The 14,359-nt window shown below is 37.1% G+C and overlaps 1 long non-coding RNA gene across 1 annotated transcript in view; it reads left to right on the plus strand.

Annotated features, from left to right (window-relative positions):
* Window positions 1-5,792: 5,792 nt before the first annotated feature.
* The window catches only part of LOC134739212 (uncharacterized), a 45,037-nt gene continuing 36,470 nt past the window's right edge, over window positions 5,793-14,359 (plus strand). Inside the window, exons 1-2 of the long non-coding RNA XR_010125804.1 lie at window positions 5,793-5,857; window positions 10,267-10,304. This is a non-coding gene — a long non-coding RNA (uncharacterized LOC134739212). The remainder of the gene's footprint in view (window positions 5,858-10,266; window positions 10,305-14,359) is intronic.

Raw genomic sequence — 14,359 nt, forward strand, 5'->3', positions numbered from 1 at the left:
ATACTGTCTGCTGTTTGGCCCACTGAGAACATTAAATCTTGGGTAGCTCAAAAGGCTCTTAGAGTCCTCCTTTTGATAGCATCTTTTTAATTCCTTACTTATTTGGCTTTTTCTAAATTCCTTGTATCTAAGAAACGATGCATCCTTGGCTTCTTTCTTGGCTAGCATTTGGCATCACTTGTTGGCTTCTGACTTTTATTATCTCTATTCTACAAATTTTATCAAATATTTACTGAGTTACTACTTGGGCAGTGTTAGTGCTAGTTTACTGGGGATGAGTGAACAAGGATGCCATAGCCCATAATCTCATAGAACTTGTAGTATAAAAGGTTACATAGACAGGTAAATAGGAAGTTACAGCTTGTAGAGGTAAGCCTATGACGGCAGACTTAGATCAAGGTGAGGTGAACTCAGGGAGGTCTTCACAAGGGAGTGGATCTCTGAGCTGAAACATAAAGAAGGAGTAGCAATTATCCAGACTCCAAAAGTACAGGGACAAACCTGTATAATTGATCTCAGGACACTGAACACAGTGCTTGTCATGTAATTAGAACTCAATAAATATTTTTAAGAGATGAATGCAAAGTAAAGAGGGTAACAAAGGCTCCCTCCAAACTTTAGTCAAGCTTTTTTGAGCCATCTCTTTTTGACTATTCCTCATATTTGGGACCCGCTGTTGGCCTGCTGTACCCAGTTTTAGCCAAGAGTCTTGTTATTAGGAATCCTCTCACTCTAGATATTTGATGACATTGTCCTGCCTTAACAAGAATCCCTCCCTGCCCTTGATATTTGATCAAGTTTTTCTTAGTAATTTTTTATCCTTGACTTTTCATTATGCTTATGGGCTATGAGTCCCCAGTGGTGTTTGCTGTATTTGGAGTTGAGTTCAATCTCTTTGCTGTGTTTCAATAGTCTCTTCTCTATTGCAATAGTCTTGAATAAAATCTTTCTTACCGTTTTAAGGAATATCATAATAATTTCTAACAAGGCTGAACATGTTTAAAGGCAAGATATAGGAACAATCAATTCACTTATTTTCTTTCTGCTATTTGTGAATTTTTTCTGCAAAAGAAGAAAAGAATTCCTACCTCATTGATTATTATGGAGATCAAAATAAATACTTTATAAAAATGGCATGTGTAAGATATTAAAACAATTCTGACATATAATAAATACCAAATACATAGTAGATATGATCTTTTTTTCAACTGTCATTTCCTCATACTTTTGGTTATTCAAAATTAGCCTTGCCATCCTGGGATTTAGGTAAGGAAAATAGGGCCCACATGCTTTCTGAAAATATGTACAAAATTATGTAAATGTCAGTATAAAGATTTATTTCACTTTGGGAGAAGATTTATAATTTTTGTTGTATTCTCCAAATGTCTGCAACTTTAAAAGTATTACAAACCACCATTATATTTATTTTCAGATAGAATATATCTACTTTTATGGTTCCACATTGATAGTTTCCAAATACATTCATCATATCCAAATTTAGTTCTATACCCAATTTCTATATTTGCTACATTAAGATTCAAACTTTTAGCTTATAATTCTTTTATTTCTTCTATCTCAACATCTATCCCAATTTGGTCCTTTTTCCTAAAGACTTTATTTCTCTTTATAATGCTTCTTTTACCTCAGTCATGAGGCACATGCCTTGGAATATAGGTATGTACCTTTGTACGTAAACTGCTACTTTACTCCATGTAGCACTTCTGCATTTAAATGCTATGTTTTGCCAATTTTCTCTAGTCTCATTTTGGACCCTCTTCACTTTGTGCTGCAGTTTTTTTAAGAGCCTCCTAACTGGTCTCCTGGCCCTTACCTGTTATTCGGAGTTAGTTCATCTTTCATGGCATTACTACATTTTATCTTTAAAACTTCAGAAACAATTTTCCTGATGGTTCCTCTCCTTCCTAACTCCTTGTGAAGGCTGGTCCCCAGATGGTCAAGGCATAGCCTTCTTGTATTTCCTGAGAATTTCCTTCCACTCTCTTTTCTACCTTTCCAAATCCTAGCCATCTTTCATGCTCTAGTTCAAGTCCTACCAGTTTTTTAGGAGATTTCCTTGGTGACTATCTTTCAGTATTTTCCTTTTCTAACTTCTTACTGCATGGATCATTTCATACAGTTGAGCACTTTGTAGTTCTCTGACTGTGTGTGTGTGTGTGTGTGTAAATGTATATGTCAGTACACTTGCATGTGCAATGCTGTCTTCCCAGGCATGTGAAAGGGACAGGACCTGTCTTACATTTCATACTCCTCCAACCACCAGACTCTTTTAAAAAGGCAAAATACATTCAATCAATAATTGTAGCTGATACGCAATCTTAACCATCACATACGTAGGATTTTAAACTTAATTTCTTAACTATTTTTGGAGGATGTAGAACAATGTGGCTATAAATTTTAGTTTTATAGAGTAATAATGTATTATGAAGTTGTTTGACAAGCTGTCTATTCTCCTCCATATGGAAATATATACATGGTGAAATATATACATATAAGGTGAAATATATACAAATAAGGTGTTTTTTTGTTTTGTTTTGTTTTGTTTGAGATGGAGTTGTACTCTTGTTGCCCAGGCTGGAGTGCAGTGATGCGATCTCGGCTTACTGCAACCTCCGCACCTCCGGTTTAAGTGATTCTCCTGCCTCAGTCTCCCGAAGTGGCTGGGATTACAGGCGCCCGCCACCACACTCAGCTAATTTTTTTGTATTTTTAGTTGAGATGGGGTTTCACCATGTTAGCCAGGCTCATCTTGAACTCCTGACCTCAGGTGATCCACCCACCTCGGCCTCCCAAAGTGCTGGGATTACAGGAGTGAGCCACTGTGCCTAGCTGGGTGTTTGTTATTTTTAAGCAATGCCTTCCTCTAAGACTTGTTTATTAAGAAGTTCCACATGAAATAAAAAATCACTTCAGTTGATCATTACAAGTTATTACCTGACTCTGCAGTTTCTGGTATTGTTAAGCCAGTTCTACAGAGTTTAGCCATTTCTACATGGGCATTGCAAGGATCTTTGCTATCTGAAAACTTCCTTAAGTAGTTCTAAGAGATACACTTTCACACATGCATTGCAGGTTTTGAAGGTTGTTTTTCTTCCTGAAATGAATACACAAACCTATCTAGACTAAATGAAAGACAAAAATACGTGCACTATTTTTCCACTTCTCAATCAAGGAAAATGACTGAGTACATTTAAACTTTTAATGACATCTTACCTAAGACATGGTGTAAAATTATTTAAGCAGTGATCATTCGAAAATATTTGAAAGAAAACAATGAGCCAAAGTAGAAGAACAATAATAATTGTTCATTGTTTACTATATACCTAACTCTGATACACACTTGATATCAGCTTTTGTTCTTCAATTCAAAATGGAATTATTTAATAAACCACATAAATTGTAGGATATTATAATTTGATAGAGACTTAGAGATCACCTAGTCTAACTTTCTAATTTTATAGATAAAGAAACTAAAGTGAGGAGTTAAATTGTCCAAGCTCACATGACAGTTTAAAGATAGTCTTAATGGAATTAAATATCCAGTTTTCTTGACATTCCCCAACTGGTAATTCCATTTTAATCCTTGTTGTTGTGAAAGCATGAAATTTGCAAACACAGGAATCTGATCCTATATCAGTAATGATTAGTTATACAGCTGTGGATAAAATTTTAAGTGTTATTATGGTGTCCCACCCAATGAACTGTGAGGAGTTGAGGGACAAATTCCCATGATGCCCAAGGCTAACAGAGCTTTCTCTCTGTTATGACAGAGAGAAATTCTGGAGATGGCTGACCATAGAGTTGACACCATTGAATAATGAGTATCATATAAATTCATGCTGAGTTTCTCCTTACTGTGCTTTTAGAAGGAGGTTATTCAACTAGGATAATTATGTAATATTGCATCACTGCAGGCTGTATTTTATGTTTAAGAATCCCACATAAAGGATAGCTGATTTGCAGGATGTTCTTTCGGAATCACATAAAACAAAACTGTTCCAAGCCCCTATCAGTGAATTCTTTTAGTTTATTCCTTTCAGTAAGCAAATGATACTGATATATATTGTGAACAAACCCAGCCAGTTAACTTTCACATCGACAAGTTGGTAAGGTTAGGTCGTATAGCAATGTCCTATCTGCTGTGGTTTGTTGCTATAAGGCTGATTAGTTTTGCCAGCTATTATAGGTCTTATATTTCCACTTTTTTCAAGAATAAATTATTTGAATAATAAAAGAGTGAATTTTCTAAATGTTGAGGCTTATTTAAAACATTATGATATTTGATGAAACACTTTAACCCGTAATGTAACTTGATCCTTATTGCAGTAATTCTGCTAGGCAGTAATAGGGGTTATTGCTCCTCATTGAGTACATTCACGATTTAAAAAGTGAAATAACTTGGATTCCATAGCTGTTAAATGTGTAATTGTTACTCCATTACAGGCATTCTAACTTTTGATTCAATGCTCCTAATAACAGATACACTACACACACACATACACATACACATATACACATGATTTAGTTCTATTATGAGCTTTAATGCTGGCTGTATTTGCACATAAATAATGATAGAATTTATTTCTGTGTTCATATGTATAAAACCACTATGAACATCTTTCCACATATAAAAAAGTCCTTCAAAATAAGTGTTATGAATTGACTTAATCTAATGTACCCAATTAATTGGACACAATTTTATCTGCCAGTCAGTCCAAATACTGGAATTTTTTCAAGAATTTTCCTGAGTTATCTTTATGTTAACCTGCACAGCTCATGTTAGCTGTCAGTTCACAGTTATGCAGAGCTTTGCAATTCAGTTGTTTTCATATGGCTTTAACTCAGAAGTCAAAAACAGTCAGATGTGACCATCAGCTCCATTTCAACTTGGCTACCTAATATTTTAAATTGATTTGAATTAAATGTCAACCTTATAAAAATTGGGAGTTTTTAAATAAAGCTTAGTTTTCTGACTTCTTTTGCCCTGTCTCTGAATGGAACCATCAGCTGAAGATTTTGATGAGATATGTGTTCACCAGGCCACCCTCATGATACACGTGACCTGCCTGCTCCTAGTAGAACCTTCAGTTTCTGATGCTTTATCTAAAGCTTTTATCTACATGTACCTAAGGTTTTTCAGTCTTACTTTTTTCTTCTCCTTCATCTTTGCCTTAGTTCAGGGCTTTGGCATTTGTTTCTTGAACCAGTTGGAAATTGATTTCCCTCCTTATAACATTTGATGGCTTTCAAGGCCCATAACTTGATCTCCTGCTTTCAGAAGTAACTTTTATTGTAGGTACAGAGGTGATAGAGCAAAATTCTTCATTTTCCCATAAAATAAACACTTAAAATTATATTTCAAGGTAATATAATGCCATAACCATTATTTTTTAATAAAAATCATTTATTTACCCACTTTATTGAGGTATGATTGACAGGTAAAAAGCTGTACATCTTTAATGTATACAACTCAGCAAGCTTGGGGATATGTATCCATGCATAAAACCATCACCACCCTGAGGCCTTAGACATATCCATAATCTCCCAGAGTTCCTTCTCACCCTTTCTATTATTATTTGTTTGTTTGTGTGTGTGTGTGTGTGTGTGTGTGTTAAGAACACTTAACATAAAATCTACCTTTTCAGAAACTTGTATTATTAACATAACATTAGCTATAGGCATTATGCTGTAGAATAGATCTTCAGAATGTATCTTGCATAAGTGACACTTTGTACCCTTTAACTGTCACCTGTCCATTTTTCTCTTTCCCCCAGGCCCTGGCAATCACTATTCCAGTCTCTGCTTCTATGAGTTTGACTATTTTAGATTCCACATGTAGGTAAGATCATACAGTATTGTACTGTAGTTTTAAAGTTTAGCTTATTTTACATAGCATAATGTCCTCAGGGTCTATCCATGTTGTTGCACAAGGCCGAATCTCCTTCTTTTGTGAAGCTGAGTAACATTACAACTTACATATACCATATTTTCCATTATCCACTTATGTATTAGTCTGTTTTCACACTACTGATAAAGACATACCCAAGGCTAGGAAGAAAAAGAAGTTTAATGGACTTACAGTTCCACATGGCTGGGGAGGCCTCACAATCATGGCGGAAGGCAAGGAGGAGCAAGTCATGTCTTACATGGATGGCAGCAGGCGAAGAGAGAGCTTGTGCAGGGAAAACTCTCATTTTCAAAAACATCAGATCTCATGAGACTCATTCACTATCACAAGAACAGCATGGGAAAGACCTGCCCCCATGATTCAATCGCCTCCCACCAGGTTTCTCCCATGACACGTGGGAATTGTGGGAGATACAATTCAAGATGAGATATGGGTGGGGACAACCAAACCGTGTCATTCTGGCCCTAGCCCCTCCCAAATCTCATGTCCTCAAAGTTCAAAACCATTCTTGCCTTCCCAACAGTCCCCCAAAGTCTTAACTCATTTCAGCATTAACTCAAAAGTCCACAGTTCAATGTCTCATCTGATATAAGGCAAGTCCCTTCTGCCTATGAGCCTGTAAAATCAAAAGCAAGTTAGTTACTTCCTAGATACAATGGCAGTAAAGGCATTGGGTAAATACAGCCATTCTAAATGGGAGATAGTGGCCACAAAAAGGGGCTACAGGCCCCATGCAAGTCTGAAATCCAGCAGGGCAGTCAAATCTTAAAGCTCCAAAATGATCTTTGACTTCATGTCTCACATCTAGGTCACGCTGATGCAAGAGGTGGGATCCCATGGTCTTGGGCAGCTCCACCCTTGTAGCTTTGCAGGGTACAGCTTCCCTCCCAACCACTTTCATGAGATGGTGTTGAGTGTCTGCAGCTTTTCCAGGTGCACAGTGTAAGCTGTTGGTGGATCCACCATTCTGGAGTCTGGAGGACGGTGGCCCTCTTCTCACAGCTCCACTAGACAGTGCCCCAGTAGGGACTCTGTGTGGGGGGCTCTGATCCCACATTTCCATTCCACACTGCCTAGCAGAGATTCTCCATGAGCGCCCCACCCCTGTAGCAAACTCTTGCCTGGACATCCAGGCATTTCTGTAGATCCTCTGAAATCTAGGAGAAGGTTCCCAAACCTCAATTCTTGACTTCTGTGCACCGGCAGGCTTGACACCATGTGGAAGCTGCCAAGGCTTGGGGCTTGCGCTCTTTGAAGCCATAGCCTGAGCTGCACTTTGGCCCCATTTTGTCACAGCTGGAGCAGCTAGGATGCAGGGCATCAAGTCCCTAGACTGCACACAGCACAGGGATCCTGGGCCTGGCCCACAAAACCATTTTTAATTCCTAAGGCTCTAGGCCTGTGATGGGAAGGGCTGCCATGAAAACTTCTGACATGCCCTGGAGACCTTTTCCCCATTGTTTGGAGTTTAACATTCAGCTCCTCGTTACTTATGGAAATTTCTGCAGCCAGAAAAGTGGCTTGAATTTCTCCTCAGAAAATGGGATTTTCTTTTCTACCACATTGCCAGGCTGCAAATTTTCCAAACTTTTATGTTGTTTCCCTTTTAAAACTGAATGCTTTTAACAGCACCCAAGTCATGTCTTGAATGCTTTGCAGATTAGAAATTTCTCCCACCAGATACTCTAAATCATCTCTCTCAAGTTCAAAGTTCCACAGATCTCTAGGGCAGGGGCAAAATACCACAAGTCACTTTGCTAAAACATAGCAAGTGTCACATTTGCTCCAGTTCCCAACAAGTTCCTCATCTCCATCTGAGACCACCTCAACCTGGACCTTATTGTTCATATCATTATCAGCATATTGGTCAAAGCCATTCAACAAGTCTCTAAGGAGTTCCAAACTGTCCCACATTTTCCTGTTTTCTTCTGAGCCTTCCAAACTGTTCTACCCTCTGCCTGTTACCCAGTTCCAAAGTCATTTCTTCTCAGCACCGCCCCACTCTGCTGGTACCAATTTTCTATTTAGTCTGTTTTCATGCTGCTGATAAAGACATACCTGAGACTGGAAAAAAAAAAGAGGTTTAATGGACTTACAGTTCCACATGGCTGGGGAGGCCTCACAATCATGGTGGAAAGCAAGGAGGAGCAAGTCATGTCTTACATGGATGGCAGCAGGCAAAGAGAGAGCTTGTGCAGGGAAACTTCTCATTTTTAAAAACATCAGATCTCATGAGAGACTCATTCACTATCACAAGAATAGCATGGGAAAGACCCACCCCCATGATTCAATCACCTCCCACCAGGTTTCTCCCACAACATGTGGGAATTACGGGAGGTACAATTGAAGATATGATTTGGGTGGGTACACAGCCAAACCATATCAATTTATTTGACCATGACATTATTAAGTTGGTACGACATACACAGAAAGCTCACAGTGTTCAAAAGGACAGCAGCCCCTGCTGCCTGCCCCTTGCCCACTCTCGCCTCCTCACTCTCTTCCTCTTCCCTTGAAGCTGAGCTGCGCCTGCCAGGACTCTCTTCTCACTGTCCTCTGTACTCACTGGGCCTTCAGCAAGGTTTTCCCTCTGGCTCAAAATCTTTTTCCTTCCTATCTCTCTTATTATTTATATCTGTATCTGGAGCCTAGGAAAGGTCAATAAGAAGATGTTTCAAGCTTTTAAATGTTTTTCTTATCAATGCATTTTTCCTGGGTGTAATATTTCAATTTACAAATGGTCTAGAAGTCTTTCTCCATTGAAGAGATCTCAGGCATTGAACTAAAAGAATAAAATAGATGCTAATATGAAAGAAAGGACAAAAGAGACGTTACAAGAAGAAATATTTCATGGCCAATATAATAGTGTATCAAACCACTTTTAGAATAACTAAGCATTTCTGTTAAAAACATGAAAGGTCAAACAGCATATCTTATAATGCAGAAAGAAATCCATTCAATTTTAAAATTGTTCTTGCACTATCCAGTGTTACTTAGAGGACAAAATAACTGAGGTTAATAGATTTTATTATGTCACTGGCCTAAGTGGTTGATAAAAATATGAATTTAAAGGAATAAGATGAATATTTCAAGCCTGTAATGACATGTCATCAATCTCTGAAATGATTTTGTTTCCAGTTTGTCCTAATTTGGTGGCAGTTTTTTTTTAAGTTGCAATTCTACGTATTTTTCCATTAAGCAAGCAACTTTCAATTTCTCCATTACTTTAACATCACAGTCATCATCATAAACAATAAATCCTTATTCAGCACTGACCCCTTTAGAATCAACTGTTACAGATGAGGCTTGCCAGAGTCTGGAGCAGGCAGAGGGGCTTGATTCTGATATATAGCTCGTAGTCTGACTTCCACTCACTGGTTTCACTTCTCATTTAAACATTTGCTCATTCAAAGCTTTCAGTAATCAGTGCTTGGGGCTAACACTAACTTTTTCGTCGTATTGCATTTGATTCTTTCATACTTTGCTATGTCATTCTATTTACACTTTTACTTTAGTCTGTTTTCTCATTCAAAATGATGCCAACTTACTAAGTAAACAAGATTTCGGAAAAGAAGCATTTACTATTTTCAAATCTTGTAGAAACAATATAAAATTACTGATCTCAACAAATATCTCATTGAGGACTTTTAATTTAACAGAAACAATAACAATAACAACTACAACAAACTAGTAAAAAGCAGGAATTTCTTTCAGGAACATTGAGATTCTGACAAGTTGAGGAGGCTATCTATCTTGTCAACCAACTCTTGACAATTTTTGCCATTCAACTGAGTTGAGATAGATTGTAGAGAATCTTTGGTCCAGCATTATAAAAGTGCCCTTCCCGTTGCCAGGAAAGCCTGCCTCCCAGATGTTCCCCTACTCCTGTGTTACCTCTTCAGGGAGATCTCTTTTTCTTGACCAACAAATCTACAGCAGCACAACAGCTCACTCCATTCCCTTGCATTAATTTATTTTTTATCATATTGTTACATATCTATTACATGTTCATTTGTAAATTACCAACTTCACTAGACTATTAAACAGTTCTTTTATTTTAACTGTTATTATACAATTATTTTATTTTAAAGCTATGCACAATGTGACTAAACCATTATGATGAATATCTAATCTACCACCATTCTTAAAGTTCTCATGCACATTTGTACAGGTATATACTGTTTAGTCCATCAAATACATTTGCACAGGGAACCAGTTATAAAAAACTGACAATAAAACCTAGATAAGCCAAGCAGTTAAAAAAAATCACACTTTATCTAACTTCAGTGTTCTATATGTTTCAATGTAGAGAAATTTAGTTTTTTTCCCCTCTCTTTTAGTGTCAAAAAAGTGAAGCCATGAGATCAACAGGATGTAGGTAAGTGATTAAAGCAGGAGGCGGTCAGTTTACATTAACATAAAATGACTCTGATCGTTTTTTACCCTTTGTCTTTAGCATGTAGATCTATAATATACTTGTTATATAGAATGCCTAAAGTTGATCTGTAGATGCCACTGAGAAAGACACTTGAAAAAAAATCTTACTAATCCACATAACAAGAATAACCTTTTATTCACATTTAAAAGCATGCACATTTTCTTTCAGCAAAAGTATCAGTTATGATAGAAATGCTAATTCACTTGTTTAAAAGTATTAAGAAGTAGCTCTCAAAAAGTTACTGTTTGCTTCTTTAACCAAACTCAAGTGAGCACTTGCTGTATGCCATTTATTCTGCCACCTTCAGAAATATCAAAGGTCACCCAAAGGCAGTGGATGCATCAAGGATTGAACAGGCCAGTAGGAGAGGAGAGATTATTGCTTTGTTTATTCACACATTTATGCATTTATATATACCTCATCTTGCACCAGATATGACTTAGGTAATCTATAAAACCTCATATACTATAAAATAATATAAGCTAGACATAGGTAAGAAAGTTATGGTGAAGGATAATCAAAGATAGAGCAATAAAATATGGCTAGATATAGGTTATTGGATAAAATGCAGACTATGGAACAGTATATACATGCTGAGGGATATACTATATATGAACTGAAATAATTCAGTGTGTGATTAAATGTAACACTAGAGGTATGCACATGGTACAATTTTAACAGATAAAAGTGAATAATTAAATATTTCTCAAAACATTTAAAGTTAGAGAGATAAATTAAAGTGATATTTTTTCTTGAATTTCTGACTAAGAAAAATAGTTGTTCAGACAGGGTGAAGGAAGGATTACAGTACTTGAGGCAAAGAGAAAAGCATGTGGCATGTGCAAAATTATGCAAGCATATATAATTAATATAGCATGGATGTTTGCAAAATTAAAAAGATAAATGTGATGGAAGAAGCAAGTGATGGGGGTAAAATGGCAGCTGGCCTTTGGCCAGCTCTTGTGCTGCATTCACCTGATGTTATAAAAGTCGATGATGCACATCAGTGAGTACGTCTTCATATGTTGTGTTTTAGGGAAGGAATGTGAATTATTCCACTTTCAAATATGCCACCATGTTTACTGTTGACTGTAGAGGTGAGCTGATGGCCCAACTCACCCATGGAGAATCTGAAGCCATTCCCTGAGCACAGCAGCATTCAATTATTACCTCTGTATCCCAAAGTGATCCTCCAAATCTTTTAGAGCTGAAATGATGGGGAGAAGGGTCATTAGGGAATTTGCAGAATCCTAATTCTCCCATGATTGTCCATAAGATTTTTTCCAGTAGTATTATTTCAAAATATGTTGCTGTGTTAGATAATCCTGTCACCATATTTTTGTGTGTGTGAAGAAAAAATGTCTTACTTCAAAGGAGAGAAGGTAATAATTTTAAGTGACAGAGATTTGATACAACACAATGTCTTTAATTTTTGTTGCCTGCATTTCATATCCTTTCTTTTTTTCAACCAAATCTCTATCCTCATGAAATCTTTTCCCCATACAGGCACTAATACATAAATAAGCCAAGTATTTTCCAAGACTTTGGTCTCTTAGTCCAGATTTTTTTTTTTTATAGGTAGAAAAACAGAACAACCCTCTAAGCACTTCTCTGATTGTATCACTAGCCCATTCACATAGCTCACTTTTGCTCCTGGGGTAAGTTCTAACTGATTAGGTGGCCTTTGCTATCTGGGACATACACAAATCATTTTCTTATGTTATTCAACTTTATACTCACCAGGCTCATGACTTTTTCTTACAGACATAATCTTTTCTCTCTAGTTTTCCCTCTGCCATACCTCTGAAATGCACATACCCTCTCTACTTAAGGAAATCTGGAATATTCTTTGAGGCCTTGTTCCAGTGTATCTTCCTTTAAGATATATTCTAATTGCCCTCAATTGAAACAAACTCCCATTCTTTTGACTCTGATAAAAATGTCTCTCTCTCATCTTATTTGTGGTCTTTCTTTTAGAGTAGGTGGAGTTTTTTATAGGTAGAAAAATGATTTGTGGCCAGGTGTGGTAGCTCACACCTGTAATCCCAGCACTTTGGGAGGCCGAGGTGGGTGGATCACTTGAGGTCAGGAGTTCGAGACCAGCGTGGCCAACATGGCAAAACCTCATCTCCACTAAAAAAAAAAAAAAAAAAAAAATACAAAAATTAACTGAACGGGGTGGCACACACCTGTAATCCCAGCTTCTTGGGAGGCTGAGGCAGGAGAATTGCTTGAACCCGGGAGTTAGAGGTTACAGTGAGCCAAGATCATGCCATTGCACTCCAGCCCGGGTGACAGACTCCGTCTCAAAAAAAAAAAAAAAAAAAAAAATCACCCCCTCCCCAAGCTTCATCTCCAGTGCTTGGCCAAGTGCCCTGTGTATAATAATGTGTTTTTCATTAAAGTAAAAAAGGATACTAATCCATAAAATAAAAGCAAATAGCATCTTTGAAAACAGCTGCTTTGATGACAAGTAACATGGAAGATTTGCACTGCATTGCACCAGGGAGGTCATTAGGAAGATACTGAAGATCTAGCTAAATGACAGTTCAAACAAATTAACCACCTACATGGGGCTGTAATGGATTTCATTTCCTGCTGCTGGCCACATGGAAAAAAAATACCTCACACATAAAGCAGGCAGCTTGTTGAAATGCTGAAAAAACTGTCATTAAGGACCTGGGCTGAGGCCACATAAGGAATCGAGATCAATTATATTCTCTGTAGTTGATGACATCATTTGTCTTTGTTGTTCACAAAAGCAAAAACAAATTTAATAATTCTATTCATAGTTTGTATATTACTTTTTGTAAGCTACAGAACATTTCAACATCCATTATTTGATTTGTTTATATCAACAAATCAGTGAATAAGAAGAGGCTGGGTTATTTGTTCCAATTATAGGTGGGGAGGCAAAGTCTTAGTTTAGAAAAGTAAATTCCTGAATGTCACAAACTTATTGAGTTACAAAACCAAGTCTAGAATGTAGAACATTAACTTCTAGGAGAGTGTTTCTCATTTTTAACAAAAGAACTTAATCTCTGATTTTGAAAAAATGAAACAAAACAAAACAAACAAAAGCACCACTGGGGATGAATTCTAGATTAGAAACCTCTTGCATTCTAATACAGAGTGTTTCTTTGTTTGTTTGTTTGTTTTCTCGCCTGACTTGGAGTATATTGTGGTACCATATTGCACCAACTTAGGTAGGCTAAAAGTGTGTTTTCCAGAATTGCCTTCCATGCATAATTCCTAGTTAATGTAGCTCATCTGAAACCTCATTTGACTTATCTGACTTCCAGGGAGGCACATTTTTAGCTCCTTGTTGAAAGGCATCAGCATGTCTTGCAGAACACTTGCAGCATCAAAGTTGGAGGCTTAGAGATGGTAAAGACTGATGTGGGTTCCTCTCTGTCCTCAGGTGTTCCACCTTGTGTTTGTGGGTTCCAGTTTGTCTTAGCTTTTACCAGCTTCATACCCATCTTTCCTTTTATGCTTACTGGTCTGTGGAATTCAGGTTGTATATACCAGCTTCACAGAGACTAAATAAACAGCTCACACAATGGCATTAGGTCAAACATCTATACTAAATACCCTATTTGATATATATGTAAATACAAACACACATGTATTTAATATAATACATATAAAAAATATAATACAAAATCATGGGGAAAATGTTTCTGTAATAATCTAGGGAGATCCCGTGGAATGCCTCCCAGTACTCACATATCCCAAGATTAAAGTCAATTAAAAAAATTTACAATGGCCTGAAGTAAGCAGACCTGATAATGGTCCAGATCCTTCAAGAATAATGACGTGGGACATCCGACACAGCAAGAAACCATAACCAGCTGAGGTATTTGCTGAGGGTAAACGGGTTATAGAATGACTGGTGGAAAAAGGTAGTTATAAATCCTAATTAAGTTGATATGACCAGTTGTAGAAATGAACACTGCATTGGTCATGCAAAACTTTCCTTACTTTGATATGAA

Source organism: Pongo pygmaeus, chromosome 2 (assembly GCF_028885625.2).
Source record: "Pongo pygmaeus isolate AG05252 chromosome 2, NHGRI_mPonPyg2-v2.0_pri, whole genome shotgun sequence".
In the NCBI taxonomy this organism is placed as follows: Eukaryota; Metazoa; Chordata; class Mammalia; order Primates; family Hominidae; genus Pongo; species Pongo pygmaeus.